Source organism: Crocuta crocuta, unplaced genomic scaffold (genome assembly GCF_008692635.1).
Source record: "Crocuta crocuta isolate KB4526 unplaced genomic scaffold, BGI_CrCroc_1.0 scaffold129, whole genome shotgun sequence".
Taxonomy (NCBI): domain Eukaryota; kingdom Metazoa; phylum Chordata; class Mammalia; order Carnivora; family Hyaenidae; genus Crocuta; species Crocuta crocuta.
In genome coordinates this window covers 13177826-13193280 of record NW_027551571.1, presented here as the reverse complement: position 1 = coordinate 13193280, position 15455 = coordinate 13177826, and the positions used below count along the sequence as shown (strand labels likewise).

The 15455-nt window shown below is 36.1% G+C and overlaps 1 non-coding gene across 1 annotated transcript; it reads right to left on the bottom strand.

Annotated features, from left to right (window-relative positions):
- Positions 1-2947: 2947 nt before the first annotated feature.
- LOC144220743 (U4 spliceosomal RNA) lies at positions 2948-3083 on the bottom strand. Its single transcript, XR_013331844.1, has one exon. It is a non-coding gene; the product is annotated as a U4 spliceosomal RNA (small nuclear RNA).
- Positions 3084-15455: the final 12372 nt, after the last annotated feature.

Sequence of the window (15455 nt, the reverse complement as noted above, 5' to 3'; positions counted from 1 at the left end):
ATAATTGTCCAGTAAGTAAAAAGCAAAATTTAGGGGTGCCTAGGTAGCTCAGTTAGTTAAGTGTCAGACTCTTGATTTTGGCTCAGGTCATGATCTCACGGTTCGTGGGATCAAGCACTGTGTTGGGATCTGTGCTGACAGGGCAAAGCCTACTTGGGATTCTGTCTCTCTCTCCCTCTGTTCCTACCCCACTTATACATATGCACTCTATCAAAATAAGAAAAGTAAAAACTTTTAAAAAAAGCAAAAAAAATATTTTAAATGTTTTTATTTATTTGTGTGTGTGTGTGAGAGAGAGACAGTGTGAGCAGGGGAGGGTCAGAGAGAGAGGGAGATACAGGCTCCAGGCTCTGAGCCAGCTGTCAGGACAGAGCTTGAGGAGGGGCTCGAACCCATTAACCACGAGATCATGACCTGTGCCGAAGTTGGATGCTTAACCGTCTGAGCCACCCAGGCACCCCAAAAAAGCAAAATTTAAATATATATATTTCTTATATCTTAAAAGAAATAAAAATTTCAAGCAGTCACAGAAATCACTCTAATTCTGTTTCTTTGCCTTAAAAATAATAATGTCATCATTATTTATTTCAAAACTACTATTTAAACTCCAGAATACCTAGTATAACAGAGTATATGGACACAAACTGTACCTAAAATGAGTTCTAGAAATTCTAAGCCATGAAGCATACATTTTTGAAACAAACACATGTAGCTGAGTATATGTGTGTCAGGATCAACTTACAACTGGCAGTTCTTTGAATTAATGTATATATAGTTCTTAGTAAAGGAAAAGTAATGAAAATGAACACATTTGAAGCTGATATATGCACATATGTGAGATTTTATATGATATATTGTTTAATATATATTTACTGTAAATGTTAAATTTATTTGTATAATATATAATATAATATTTAATATACATTAATATCAATATTTCATAAACAAANATATACGAACAGGTATAAATATAATATATAAAACATGTATAATGTATTACATGTAAAATAATAAATATTATGAATAATAAATCATTATGAATGTATTATTATATATTCACTATATCAGTATCTATATAAGATCCTGTAGTACTTGCAACAATTGTTTAGAATTTAGAGCAATGAAATCTTTTTGTCAGGGAGGAGTATTTTACTACTGATATTATTTAGAGCTGTTGATGCACAGTGATAATCAAAAGTAGACTTATTTTTAATTTGTGCTATTATTGTACTTAAATTCTCTACATACTCTGCCTGTTTTTATTGCTACTTTTATTGTTCTTGTTACACCATTGGTTGTATTTATCTTTCATTCCCAGTGCCCAGTAAAGCCTCACCTTTGGCAAGTGGTCCATGGATGGTGAACACTGCCTACAGTTAATTTAAGTCAAGAGCAATCTTGAGGAAGGCATCTCAAAGTAGTGAGCTTTTCCTCTTTAGAAGCCTGGGGTAAGGGGTCTGCAGTGAGGAGGCCATCCATTCAATTCAACCTCTGCAGTGACGTGAGAGTGTACAGTTCCTAAACCATCTAGAACCTGTGATGCACTGCTCCTATACCAGTCCATTTGGAACCATCCTTCTTTTCTGGGAGGGTTTGTGTCAGCTCGGGGATTCTCACTGGGCAGAGTCGTCAGGGCTCCAAAGGACAGAGTTCTGAGTTTCTCTGCCAGGGTAGGGGCCGCCAGAGTTCTCAAGGTCCAGGACTATATTAGGAGATACATTCACTAGGGGAACAACAAACATGTTTATTTTCTTCCAGCACAGTCTGCTCTGCTTATCTCAGACACCTCCCTTTCTTCAGCAGAAATCACAGTCCTAGGAGGAATGTTCCCTTGGGGTTTGGGAAGTTTTTTTCCCTGTCTGAGGTCTTGACCTTGGTATTTGTGAAATCATTTCAAAAGAAATGTTTTCTCTGAGACCAACAGATAGTTTTTTAAAAATCAAACGTGGACAACGATACAAAGGAGGCTCTCCTCAAGGTGAGGGCAATAGGTTTATTGCCTGTCACTCATTTGCTGAAGTACCATCCACCAGATACCTTCTTCACAATTCTCCTAGTCAGTTTTGCTCAATATTAACCATTGGTCTTAGGGTCTTGAGAGCTCTGTTCCATGAAGGAGAAAGAAGACAGTAACATCTGAGTCCATGTCCTTGTTATTGCTTATCATTAATCATTTAGAGCTCTTGGTGCTCAAAGCAATGGTTTGAACCAGTGGGACATGAGTGTGCTAATCAGAAACCACTGTGTTCTTCCTACCCACCCCTGGCCCAGTCACATATGCTCTTCAGAATTATTCTTCCTCATACCTTTCATGAAATATGACACAGCCCATGAATTTCTGCTTACTTTCTATTAATGAAAGTTTCTTAGTTTTCTGCTATTCACAAAGCTGTGTTATTTCATTAATTAAAATGTCCAATCATACACAGCAAAGGAACCTCTGTAAAAAAAAACCAAAACCTTCAGCCTCTGTCTGCTGAGCCTCCTCACCCTGAAAGTGGACTCTTGAGACAAGATTTAAGTCAAACTCAGGCTAACATTTTTCCATGTAGCCCACATGTAGTCTTGTTTAGGTTGGCTCCCATATTCCTTCAGAATGAAGGTGGCATTTTTTACTTTAAGGTTTTAAATGAAACAGAGACAGGGTCTGACTTTAAAACTACAATCACAACTCAATTCATTCTTCTCTATAGGATTTTAATTTACAAAGTGCTTTTGAACATCATGTATGCATGGAGATTAAAAGGTTAAATGAGGCAACAAGGAGATATAACTGAAGGAGTATCTGTCTGATTCCCTGATACTAAATGTAACCCTGGAGTAGAGAGGCCTCTGGAGTTGAGAGGGTCCTGGGAGTTCCTGAGACATCTTCTTTTCTTCTAACCAATATGCACAGCAGTCAACAAAACCTCTGTCCCCTTATCCAGGCTACCCACTCAAACACAGTTGCAGCATGGCAGAGTCAAGAGTATTACATTGCTTGCACTTGTAGGTTCTATGGGGTATTGCATTAGGTTTTCAATTAGCAATAATCGCGCCTCAGATGAACCTCATTGGCTATGATACTGCCACTGCGCAAAGCTTATGGAGTATTGCATTAGAAAGGGAACAAAGACAGTTTTAGAAATATAGGGAATGAGGCTATGATGAAAAAAATAGATGCAGGGCAATTACAAACAGAATTTTGGACAACTGTCCAATCATTTAATCAGTACAAACCAAGCTGTCCAGAATGAAGAGAATAGTCATGACCAGTAAAGTAACTAGCATGGAATAGTATGAATATCCCTAGATGTTAAAGAGGTACTCAGTAATAGAAAATAGTCTACACATGGGTAAGGACATAAACGCAACTGAAGTCTTTTTTCTAAAAACTTCCTTTCTGCTTGGTATGGAGATTGGCTATTAATGTCATCTCATGGCCTGACTAACATCTGTAAGTGTGGTATATACATGTGTTGTACCTATATAGACTGCTTCCATGGGCCTTGGAACACATTCCCCAGTAGAGTTCTAGACATTCTCCAATTATCCTTTGGTGATCTGTATAGACTCTAAGCTGATAAATGCTTTCCAGAATTTCTATGGAGAGGAGGTTAGCCAATATTTGCAAGTCACTATCCTATGCCAACCAAATAAAGGTACCTCTTATGAAAATGTGTCTGAAAGCATCCTAATGCTGCATCTTTTACAGTCTCACGGAATTACTTCATTTGGCCTTTAAAATACCTTTATGGGGTAAATATTAATCTTCCAGATAAAAGAACAGGGCTTGTAAAGGTTAAATTATTTCCTCAAAGTCACACTGTAAGTAGTAATGATGAATATTCTTGTCCTTCATTAATAATACTTCACTTGTCTATAATGTTACTAAAAAAACTTCAAAGTAGAGACTTTCCAACCAATTATCTATTGATTTTTCACAAATTTGGAACTTAGCCAGATATCTTGTTTCAGAGAGGAAACATGTTAGGTCACAGTTTGGATGTGTCAGATTCCCAACTCAATCCTAGTCTTTCTCTACACCACATTGCATCTGTGTATGTTTCCCTTTCTAAAAATGTGTACATTTTTTAATTTAATTTCCGTGTAATTTATAATTATACTTCCTAAGAAATGCATAAATGTGGCTGTCACTTATTCCTAATCTTTTCCCTCTTACTTCCTCATTTAAATAGTCAGCAGCTTGAACCACAAGACAGAATGAATTAAAAATCCAATGTAAGTACTTTTTGTTTATATCAATTTCAGTGCTGGTCCCCAAAATACAAACCAGTATCAACAGTTTGAAATTACTGTGTTAACATTTTCTGTTTCTAAGTAAAGCTAAACATTGGAGCAAATTGTATTGCAACACATATTTGTTTTAACTCCAATACAACTGATATTACTATCCAAGACATGTTAACAAATTTTCCTGTAATCCATACAGTGATGGAATGGAGTTAATGGAATGTTTTGGTTTACAAATTTTAGTAAAAATAAAAATTTTACAATTTTTGTATAACTCAAAAATGTATCTTTTTTTCTATTAAATACCTCTGCTCTGTGTCAGATATAAAAACCCTCATGCTTCATCCAGTAAACATCTTATTTTAGCTTACAATTTGTAGCAGTAGCCCCTCAGGGGAAATATTTTAACAAGAAGATTATTTTGAAATTGATTTTTTCTCATCTTACCAGCAAGTTTTATGGGAAAATAAAGAATAATCCCCTGCCTGTACTCTACTCTTGATCAGATGAACAAAAAATAATTCTGATCATTTAAATTTTACTTCATGTCCCGTGACGTGGCAACCAAAGGTCTCCTTAGAATACAAGTTTATATTCTCAACACTGACTCATTTTCTCAGGGATCATTTGACTCTCTGCTGGTACAAAACCATACCCTTGGAAGGACAATTAGCTAAAAATTAGACAAATTACCTTTGATCAAATCCAGTTTTAGTTGAATCTCACAGGCATATAATTATAAGTGCAAATTCCAAACGCTAAAAATCCTTATCAGTGTATCATATATAATCACATAAAATAAAAATTGAAACCAAAATTCCAATAGGGGAGACTGATTAAATAAATTTTGATTGCTCTTTATGAGGAAATATTAGGCACTATTAAAATAATGTAACTATAAGCAGTTTTTATGATCTGAGAAATTGTTCATGAAATAGGGTTGAGTTTTTAAAAGCATATTATAAAAATTACTACATATTACCAGCTCCAAGATATACCTTTTAATATTTCTGAAATATTTTCTTTTAATATTTAATATATACCTTTATACCTTTTAACATTTCTGAAATCAGAATTCATCTTAAAATTCATGATGTCTTATAGTCATCGTACATCAGATGGCCATGGTGGCAGTTCTTGCTGGTCCATGTATGAACTTGGCTGTTATTCTTATTAGAATGACTAAGCAACTGCCTCTCTCATTGTTTCACTCACAAATCCATTTAAGGACAAGTTTCTGAAGGAATAAAAATCCTAGTTGTTGCCTGAAAGTCTTACATGCACTCCTTCTTAGACCAAAAAGCTACAAACAACATAACTCATTTAAGGTAAAAGACTGAATGCTTTCCCAACTAAAATTGGAAGGAAGCAAAGGCAAAAAAACTCTTATTGTCACTGTTTGTATTGAAAATAGTACTAGAAGTCTTAGACAGTGTAATAAGGCAAGAAAAATTAAGAATCCTACATCCTGGAAATAAAGAAATAAAACTGTCTTTTTGTGTAAGACATGACTGTTTACATAGGAAATCCCATGGACTCTACCAAAAAAAGTCAGTTATACCTAATAAGTGGGTATAACAAAGTCACAGAACACAAGGACAACACACAAAAATCAATCCTGTTTCTCTATATAGAAATTAATAATGGGAATTCGACGTAAAAATTGTGATATCATTTACAATAGCTTCCCCCACACCACCACCATCACAAAGTAGGTACAACTTTAACAAAATATGTATAAGATAGATCTACATACTGAGAAATAATAACCACTGATGAAGGAAATCAAAGATCTAAATACTTGGAAGACATTCATGGATTGAAATACCCAGTACAGTTAAGACATCAACTCTCTTCAAATTTAGCAATAGTTTTATAATTACTCCAAAGTGAGAAATATTTTTTGTACAGACATTTTCTAAAATTTATACTGTAAGACACAAGAATTAGAATAGCCAATGTTCTTAGCAGCACTCTTAACAATAGCCAAAACATGGAAAGAGCCTAAGTGTCCATCAATGGACGAATGGATCAAGAAGATGTGGTTTATCTATACCATGGAATACTCCATGGCAATGAGAAACAATGAAATCTGGCCATGTGCGGCAACATGGATGGACCTTGAGGGTGTTATGCTGAGCGAAATAAGGCAGGCAGAGAAGGACAAATTCCATATGTTTGCACGTATAGGAGGATTAGGAGGAACTTAACGGAGGACCGTGGGGGAGAAGAAGGGGGGAAGTAGGAAGGGAGAGGGAGGGAGGCAAACCATGAGAGACTCTTGAATGCTGAGAACAAACTGAGGACTGATGGGCGTGGTGGGGGAGGGGGGAGATGGGCATGGAGGAGGGCATTTGTGGGGGTGAGCACTGGATGTTATATGGAAACCAACTTGACTATAAACTATTTAAAAAAAAAAGAATTAGAATAGCCAAAACAATTTTGAAAAAGAAGAAATTTGAAGTATTTATGTTATCCAATTATAAGATTTATTCTAATGTTGCAATAATCTAAATTGGCAAAAGTATAGACATATAACTCAATGAATAAAGAGTACAGCAAGAGAGCCTCACCAATATGTTCATTCACTTTTTGACCAAGAAAAAAACCCACAAAAATTAAATGGAAAAAGAATAATCTTTAAACAAATGGTATTGAAACAATTAACATCCATATGCAGAAAAATAAACCTCAAGGTATTTTTGTATGTAAATTAACTCAGAATGAACCCTAAATAAATATAAAATGTATAGCTACCAAAGTTTGAGATGACAATATAAACAAAAATCTTAGGTACCTGGAATTGGGTAAAGATCTCTTAGACATGATAGAAAGTAGCACAATCAATAAAAGAAACAGTCAAGTTGGACTTCATCAAAATTGAAAATGTTGTTCTGAGAAAGACTGTTAAGAAAATGAAAAGTGAAGGGGCACCTGAGTGGCTTAGTCGGTTAAGCGTCCGACTTTCGCTCAGGTCATGATCTCGCGGTTCGTGGGTTCGAGCCCCGCGTCGGGCTCTGTGCTGACTGCCAGCTCAGAGCCTGGATCCTATTTCAGAGTCTGTGTCTCCCTCTCTCTTTGACCCTCCCCTGCTCACGCTGTCTCTCTCTCTCCTAGAAATAAATAAAAAATTAAAAAAAAAAAAAGAAAATGAAAAGTGAAGTCACAGACTGGGAGAAAATATTTGGGAATCATATATCCAACCAATGAGTTATATCTCTAACATATAAAGAACTCTCAGAACTCAACACTAAGAAAATAAACTCCCCAACTAAAAATGACTTCACAAAATAGATTATATCAATGGGAAATAAACACTAAAACAGAAAAGCTACTTAACATCGGTACTAATTATGGAATGTAAATTAAAACAAAGATGAGATACACACCTATGAATATGTCTAAAATAATTTTTAAAAACTGAGAATACCAAGTGCTAGAAAATATGAGAAACAACTGAAATCCCATATCTTACTAGTGAGAATACAAAATACAAAATTGTACATGTACTCTGGACAACAATTTGGCAATTTGTTTTTATCAACATGCCTTAGTGTGAACTAGCAATCCCAATATTGAAAATTTATGTTTCCACAAAAATCTGCATATAAATGTTACAGCCGCTTTCTTCATGATCTCAGAAAGCTGGAAATGGCCTTCACAGTGAATGGATGACAACCTCTAGCATGTCCATACAGCAGAGTGATGCTCTTCCGGAGAAAAAAAGAAAAACGGAGCAAACTATCAATATGCAAACAATGTGGATGAATTTCAAAGGCATAATGATGAGTCAAAGGAGTCAGTCTCAAAGATGAGAGACACACTGCATAATTCTATCTATATGAGATTCTAGAAAAGGCAAAACTGTTGTGACTGAGGACAGATTAGTGATTGCCGGAGACTGGGTGTACGAGAGAGGGTATGACTGAAAAGGGGCCGCACAAGGCGGTTCGTGGGGCGATGGAGGTGTTCTGTATCCTGACTGTGGTAATGGTTACACCAATCTGTAAATGTGCCAAACAACAGAAGTGTCTAATCCAAAAGGGTCAGTTTTACTTTACGTTAATTAAAAAACTACATAAATTATATCTCAAAGGAGGTCCACTTAGATGGTACAAATAAAAAGAAGGGAATTTTTTAAAAGCACTGTGTCATAGGTTTTCTTGATAGTACGTAAACCATTGGTTTCCCGTCATTAAAACACCTTAAACTTCAGGAAGATACACACATCAGGAGCAATCTGCCAAGCAATAATCAGTTTGGGATTGTTCCTGCCAATTGTAAATGTGTTATAGTTAGAGAAGTACTAAGGGAAGGAAAAAAAAAGGACATTTTTATCTTTATTGGGGAAACAGAATACTGTATATGGCTGCTTCTTTGTAAACTCAAAATTATGGGATGTGATGAGAAAGCCAATATTTCAGAATAGGTAAAATCATGTTAGTGGCAGATACACATTTGTTTCCTGTCTCTGTCCCCTCATACAAATACATTTCCACATGTCAGTTCTCTGAAACCCTCCTCTCTCTGTATTCCATCAGTAATGACTCCAGTAATAACTGTCAGGGGCAGGGACAGTAAACATTTTGTAAAAGCAAATGGCTTCCAAATGTGAACTTTCTCTCAGCGAGCATGTCCCTTAAAGGCCGCCTCAGGAACACAGGAGCAGGTAGAAATGCTAAGCCCAGAGCGTGTGACAGAGTCAAGCAGCTCAATCTGTGACGTGACTGCCAAGCCTGAAACAACCCACCTGTAGTCTCTCCCTCTTTCTTTCTTTCTTTCTTTCTTTCTTTCTTTCTTTCTTTCTTCCTTCCTTCCTTCCTTCCTTCCTTCCTTTCTTTCTTTTCTTCCTTCCTTTCTTTTTTTTTTTTTACAAATAGTTTAATGCCAAATTAGTTTCCACGTAACACCCAGTGCTCATCCCCACAAGTGTCCTCCTCCATGCCCATCCCCCCTCCCCCCCATCCATCAGTTTCTCCCTCTTTCTTTCCATAGTTGCTGGCCTGTCAGCTTGATAGACAAGAATGACCCTTCACAGATTTTGTGATCAGTGTTTGCCTTGAGGACCCTTTACAAAGGAATGGAAACACAGCCTGAACTATGGGCAGGGTGTGGTTGGGTGGGGGGCAGTAGTTGATTACCCTCCCCAACCCCGGGCCTTTGGATCTAGAGAAAAATCCTTTAATTTTACTAAGACTCATTTTCCACATTTTCAGAATGGCCCCACAACCTCTGGGAATTCCCACCTTGACTAACTAGGTCAGGAGTCTCAAAGCTGTTCATTTGTTTTTTGTTTGTTTCATGGGTACTCACAATATTATGGAATATTAATATAATGCAATATACTACTGAATTAAAAAATGATGTTTTCAAAAACTTTAAGGATGTGACTAATATAAACAATGGTGATAGAATAATTATGTACAATTTTATTAAAGCATTCTATCATGAGGGATGTGTGTGTTAGACCAAAACAATATTTAGGAAAGCAATAACAACTTATATTGCTGGGTGGTGGTATTAGGAGTAATTATTTTTGTAATGTTATTTAATATGGTCTCAATTTCTTTGTCTAGAACATATATTTCTTTCAAACCACCTGAAGAGTAATAGTCTAAAATATAACTGATCTTTACATTTTGGAATCAGATTGGATTTTTGTACCTTTATGAAGTGGAATCTTTCTACTCTAATTGCCTGTTATCAATGAAAGATATATTACTTTGTTATAAAATTATATGATTTTAAACATTAAAGCACGAAAATTTTTTGGCATCTTAGTAGAAAACACTTTGCTGTATAAAACAAGTACTTCAAGCCACCCAGAAAATGCTTCTCTTGGCCCCTCCTGGCTATGCCTCCTGTATGCCCGTGTCAGAGTCCCCCATGTTCTGGATTGCTCCCCGTAAGCGTTCTCTTTGATTCTTAGGCAATTTCTGGTCATTCCTTGCTGACAAAGATCAGTCTGTGGAAATACAGGACCAGTTCATGTTACAAAACAAAAGGGGTTGTTTTAAAAAGCAAAGAATTTCGAGTTTAACTGACATCTAGAATTTCTAGTCTAACAGCTTCCAGCCATCAGAGCAGCAGAATGAAGTTGGAGAACCACGTAATGATGCGACATCGAAAGGTGACTTGAGTAAGTGAAGTAAAATACTGCTCGCTCCCCAATCAGGGGGCTTCATGCGCCAGTACAAACAGCTTAGTTTTGATTTACAGCTGCCGTAATCTCTTCTCTACTAGTGCTGGGACTAGAGCAGAGGGTCAAGACATCTGAATACAGCTTTTTCAGGCTGTTGCTGAGTCGTGGGGCATACCCCATCTTCAAAGGACCTCCCCTCCACCCCCACCCCATTTGTCCCTTTCAAGAACTTGCTTTGCTCAGGAGAAAATATCAAAATTCTTGCTGTTTAGGTTTTACAGGAAGCCAGGGCACTGATAAATGAGAGCTCATCCATACATGTTTTTACTTTGTTACCTAAGAAACTATCTTCAAAACAGAAGTCCTCATAAATACTCTGGAGATGCATCAGACACTCTCCCGCGCTGTGCGACACTGTGTATATTGTTTGGCAGCAGTTCATTGGGGGAAGATAAACTAGCACATTTTGCCAGGATTCTATTACTCTTGACCTTGACCTTGGCTAGAGGCAGTTTCCAGTTACACTCCATCTTAAAGACAGTGCCTACTCTTTCCCCAAGGTTCCTTTTTCCCTTCTCTTTTCAGTTGTCCCAAGTACAACACTCTATGCTGCCTGGGGGCGCGGGGGCGGGGGGAGAAACTCCTGCCACTGCTTCTCCTCCTTAGATTTGAACACAGCATTCAAGTGCACCAAAAAATCCCCTTCTTTAAGCAATGGAGATTGCCTCTTAGATAGTACTGGATCCTGAAGTTCACAATACTGTATAGTAGAGTATTATTAATTAACTATAGGCACTATGCTGCCCAGTAGTAGATCTCTAGAACTTACCCATCTCACATAACTGAAACTCTATACCCATTGAACAACAACTCCCCATTTTCCCCATCTCCCAGGCTCTGACAGCCACTATTATATGCTCTGCTTCTATTAATTTGATTATTGTAAATACTTCATCTAAGTGAAATCATGTAGTATTTATTCTTCGGTAACTGACTTATTTCATTTAGCATAATGTCCTCAGATTCAATCTTGTTGTCACAAATGGCAGGATTTCCTTATTTTTTTAAAGACCGATTAATAGATTAATATTCACACACACACACACACACACGCATAATGTTTGCTTTATCCACTCGCTGGTCAGTGGACACTTGAGTTGTTCCCTTATCTTGGCTATTATAGATAATCCTGCAGTGAACATGGGAGTACAGATTTCTCTTTAGATCCTGATCTTAGTTCTTCTGGATACATCTACTCTCTTGATTATCGTGATGTTATTGAGGGTATTTGCTTATATGCAAGCTCATCAAATGGTATACATTAACTACATGAAGTACTTGTATATCAATTATACCTCAACAAAACTTTAAAAAAAAATACTTGATCCTGGTTGTACTATATATTAACTAACTTGAATGTAAATTAAAAAAAATAAATTAAATATAATAGAAAATAAATAAATAAATAAATAAGCAAAATGTGGAAAAATAAATACTTGATCCTGGCACAGTATTACTCACTACAATTTTTTTTTTTTTTGCTCCTGACAATGATGACCCAACTCATCAACACCTGCTCTGCAACATGAAGTTCTCTAGATTCCACTTCTAGTGTGAGGTCTACTAGGGTAGGTGCCCTGTTCCCATTCATTGTTCTCCCCAGCTTGGGTTGGGCTCCTTTCAAACTCTCTCAAAAAGGAAAAGTTCCCCAGTGAAGTGGTACCAGAAACTACAAAGTTTGTGCAGTCCAAATGAGGAGCTCACCTACTCCGAGGCCTAGCCAAACGCTTCCTGAATAAATTCATACTATGTAATAATTATAACTGAAGCTGAATATTGTGTAATGACACAGTTTTGGGCTGTTTGGCTTCATTGTACCCTTAAAGGTGAAAATAATGGCTAATATTTGTTGAACACTTATAATATGTTCTTTACATCCTTTATCCCGTGCTATCCTTAAAACAATCCCACGTGGTGGATGTTATTACCCCAATTTTACTTATGAGAAAGCAACACCTTGGCAAGGATAAGTAATTTTCTGATAGGCAATCAGATGACCACAGACAGAGACCAGGTTTGAGGCCAGCTTGTCTCCTTCCACAGGCTCGCACCCCCACCCCGCTCTGTTGGATCCCAATATCACACTGAGAGATCTGAAGTCATACAAAAACAGAGAAAACCATAATGGGTAAAATAACCTGTACAACTGATTAATATGTGAGATATAGTTAATTCTTACAGAAAAATACAGATCCTCCAAGTTGTTAGAAATTATTTACCAAAATCATGAGACCCATTCTGACGTCTAAAGATCCTATTGTTTCACTGGATAAAAATATAAAAATCCAATCGACAACACAGAGAGATAAAAGTTACATTTTATACGTGCAAACATATGGTATTTGTCCTTCTCTGCCTGACTTATTTCGCTCAGCATAACACCCTCAAGGTCCATCCATGTTGCTACACATGGCCAGATTTCATTCTTTCTCATTGCCATGGAGTATTCCATGGTATAGATAAACCACATCTTCTTGATCCATTCGTCCGTTGATGGACACTTAGGCTCTTTCCATATTTTGGCTATTGTTGAGAGTGCTGCTATGAATATTGGGGTACATGTGCTCCTATGCATCAGCACTCCTGTATCCCTTAGATAAATTCCTAGCAGTGGTATTGCTGGGTCATAGGAAGACCAAGGGAAAGAAGAAGGGGGGAAATAGTTGGGGAGATGGAGGGAGGCAAACCATGAGAGACTCTTGAATGCTGAGAACAAACTGAGGACTGATGGGTGTGGGGGGGAGGAGAAGGGGGGTGATGGACAAGGAGGAGGGCACGTGTGGGGATGAGCACTGGGTGTTATATGGAAACCAACTTGACAATAAACTATTTGTAAAAAACAAACAAACAAAAAAACAAAAAAAGTTACATTTAAGCTGCTATTTTTCAGGGTTTTTTTAAAAAGAAATATATGTTTTAGACAAATATTGAGAACGTATAAATAGTATAAAAAATCAAAATCCCTCATAAGTCCATCTCCAACAATAAGAGTTGTTTTCCTAAGTGGTGTTTTGGTCTAATGCAGTCATTCCCCATGCTAGAGGGCTTTCATAAACTTGTACATAGCTCTTTTGTTATTGCCTTTTTCCTCACTCACATTCTTAACATTTTTTGAAATCACATCTCTTAAATCCAGTAGTATATTGCATTCTATACTATTTCACAATTTATTTAAACACCATTTTCTTCTTAGGCTTTTAGATTTTTGCTAATATTTCTTGTAATAATCAAACATGTACATAAATATATTTACATAGTTCTGATTTTTGTCAGGATGATTTTTTTTCCTGGTAGAATTATCAGGGCAACATTCTAAACACATTTAAAGTCTTGTATGAGCAATGCCAATTACCCCTTCTTCCCCAGATAAACTATTTGCAACTTGCTTAGGTGGTGTGCAAGAGTTCTTATTCACTTGCATGTCCACTATGTCAGGTATTTTTAATCTATACTAATACGACAGGCAAAGAATGGTATCTTCTAAATTTTTATACATTTCGTGGGGGATAAAATTTGTTTTTGTATGAATTCGGGGTATTTAAAATTTGTTCTTCATGACTTTTTTTGTCCCATTTTCATCTATGAAACTTAAAATTTTTTTCTAAGGATATATAAAATGTTAAAGTATTAGGCTTAATATGTGCTCCAAATATTTTTCCAAGCTTTTTTGTATTTTAGATTAGGTGTATAATATATGTTAAACATATTTTTTTGGTTAAAATATTTCATTGTTATTATAATTACTTTATTTTGTTTATTTACTTTGTGGTTGTCATTTCCTTTTCCTCCCCTCCCCTCCTTTCCCCTCCTCTCCTCTCCCCTCCCCTCCTCGCCTCTCCTCCCTTCTCCTCTCCCTTTCCTTCCCTTTCTTCTCCCTTTCCTTCCCTCTCCTCTCCCTTTCCTTTTCCCTTCCTTCCTTCCTTCCTTTTCTTTCTTTCCTTTCTTTCTTTCTTTCTTTCTTTCTTTCTTTCTTTCTTTCTTCCTTTCTTTCACATAAAAGTACTCATGTACCTCAAGATCAGGTACCTACTTTCCTTTTTTTTAAACCTGGTTCCTTCAGTTACTCATTTTACATTAGTTTAGAATTAATTGTGGCATATAAAATGAGTTAAGATTATAACTAACTAACTAACTAACTATATATCAAGCTGTTGTCATGTTTATTATTTCTGGTGAGTAAATATTAATTTAAGAAGAACGGACATCTATAAAACCCAATATTCCCATCTAGGAAGAGAATACATCTCTCTTCTTTTTATTGTTTTAAAATGTCTTATCACAGTTTTATTATGTCCTTCTATGTGATTTGAACATTTATGTTGGGCAGGATATTTTTATTAATAATATGAATAAAACATTTCCCAGGTCATCTTCAAACTGATTTCTGTATCTGCATGAGAAAACTATTGTTTTGATTTTTTATGTTATTCCCATAACTTAATGTTAAGCTATTATTAATTATAAGAAATACTTATTTGATTAATATGTGAGTTTTGGTTATTTTTTTTGTTAACCAGATTTTTTGTGAACTCACATTATTGTTGTTACATGCATGAACCTGTGTGTGTGTGTGTTTTCTCTAAAGAGTACATTTTGGTATTTTCTTTCTGTGTTATCAAATTTAAAGTTATTATTTAGCTTCTACTTCCAGTACTTAATATCATTACATTAATACTATATTATCTCTCCGAACTTAAACTATTAAATTTTAGTGAGTGAATTTTTGGTCATTTTTTATTTATTTTCTTAAAAAATGTTTATTTATTTATTTATTTATTTTGATATATATAGAGAGAGAGCATGAGTGGGAGAGAGAGCAGAGACAGAGAGGGACAGAATCCCAAACAGGCTCCATATTGTCAGCGCAGTGCCCCACACAGGGCTCAATCTCATGAAGCACAAGATCATGACTTTGGTCATTTTTTAAAGAAGGGTATGTGAGAAATACATTTTCTAAACCCTGATATATCAAAAAAAAAAAAAGGGAGAAATTCTGTTGTTTGTGCTCATCTATGACATG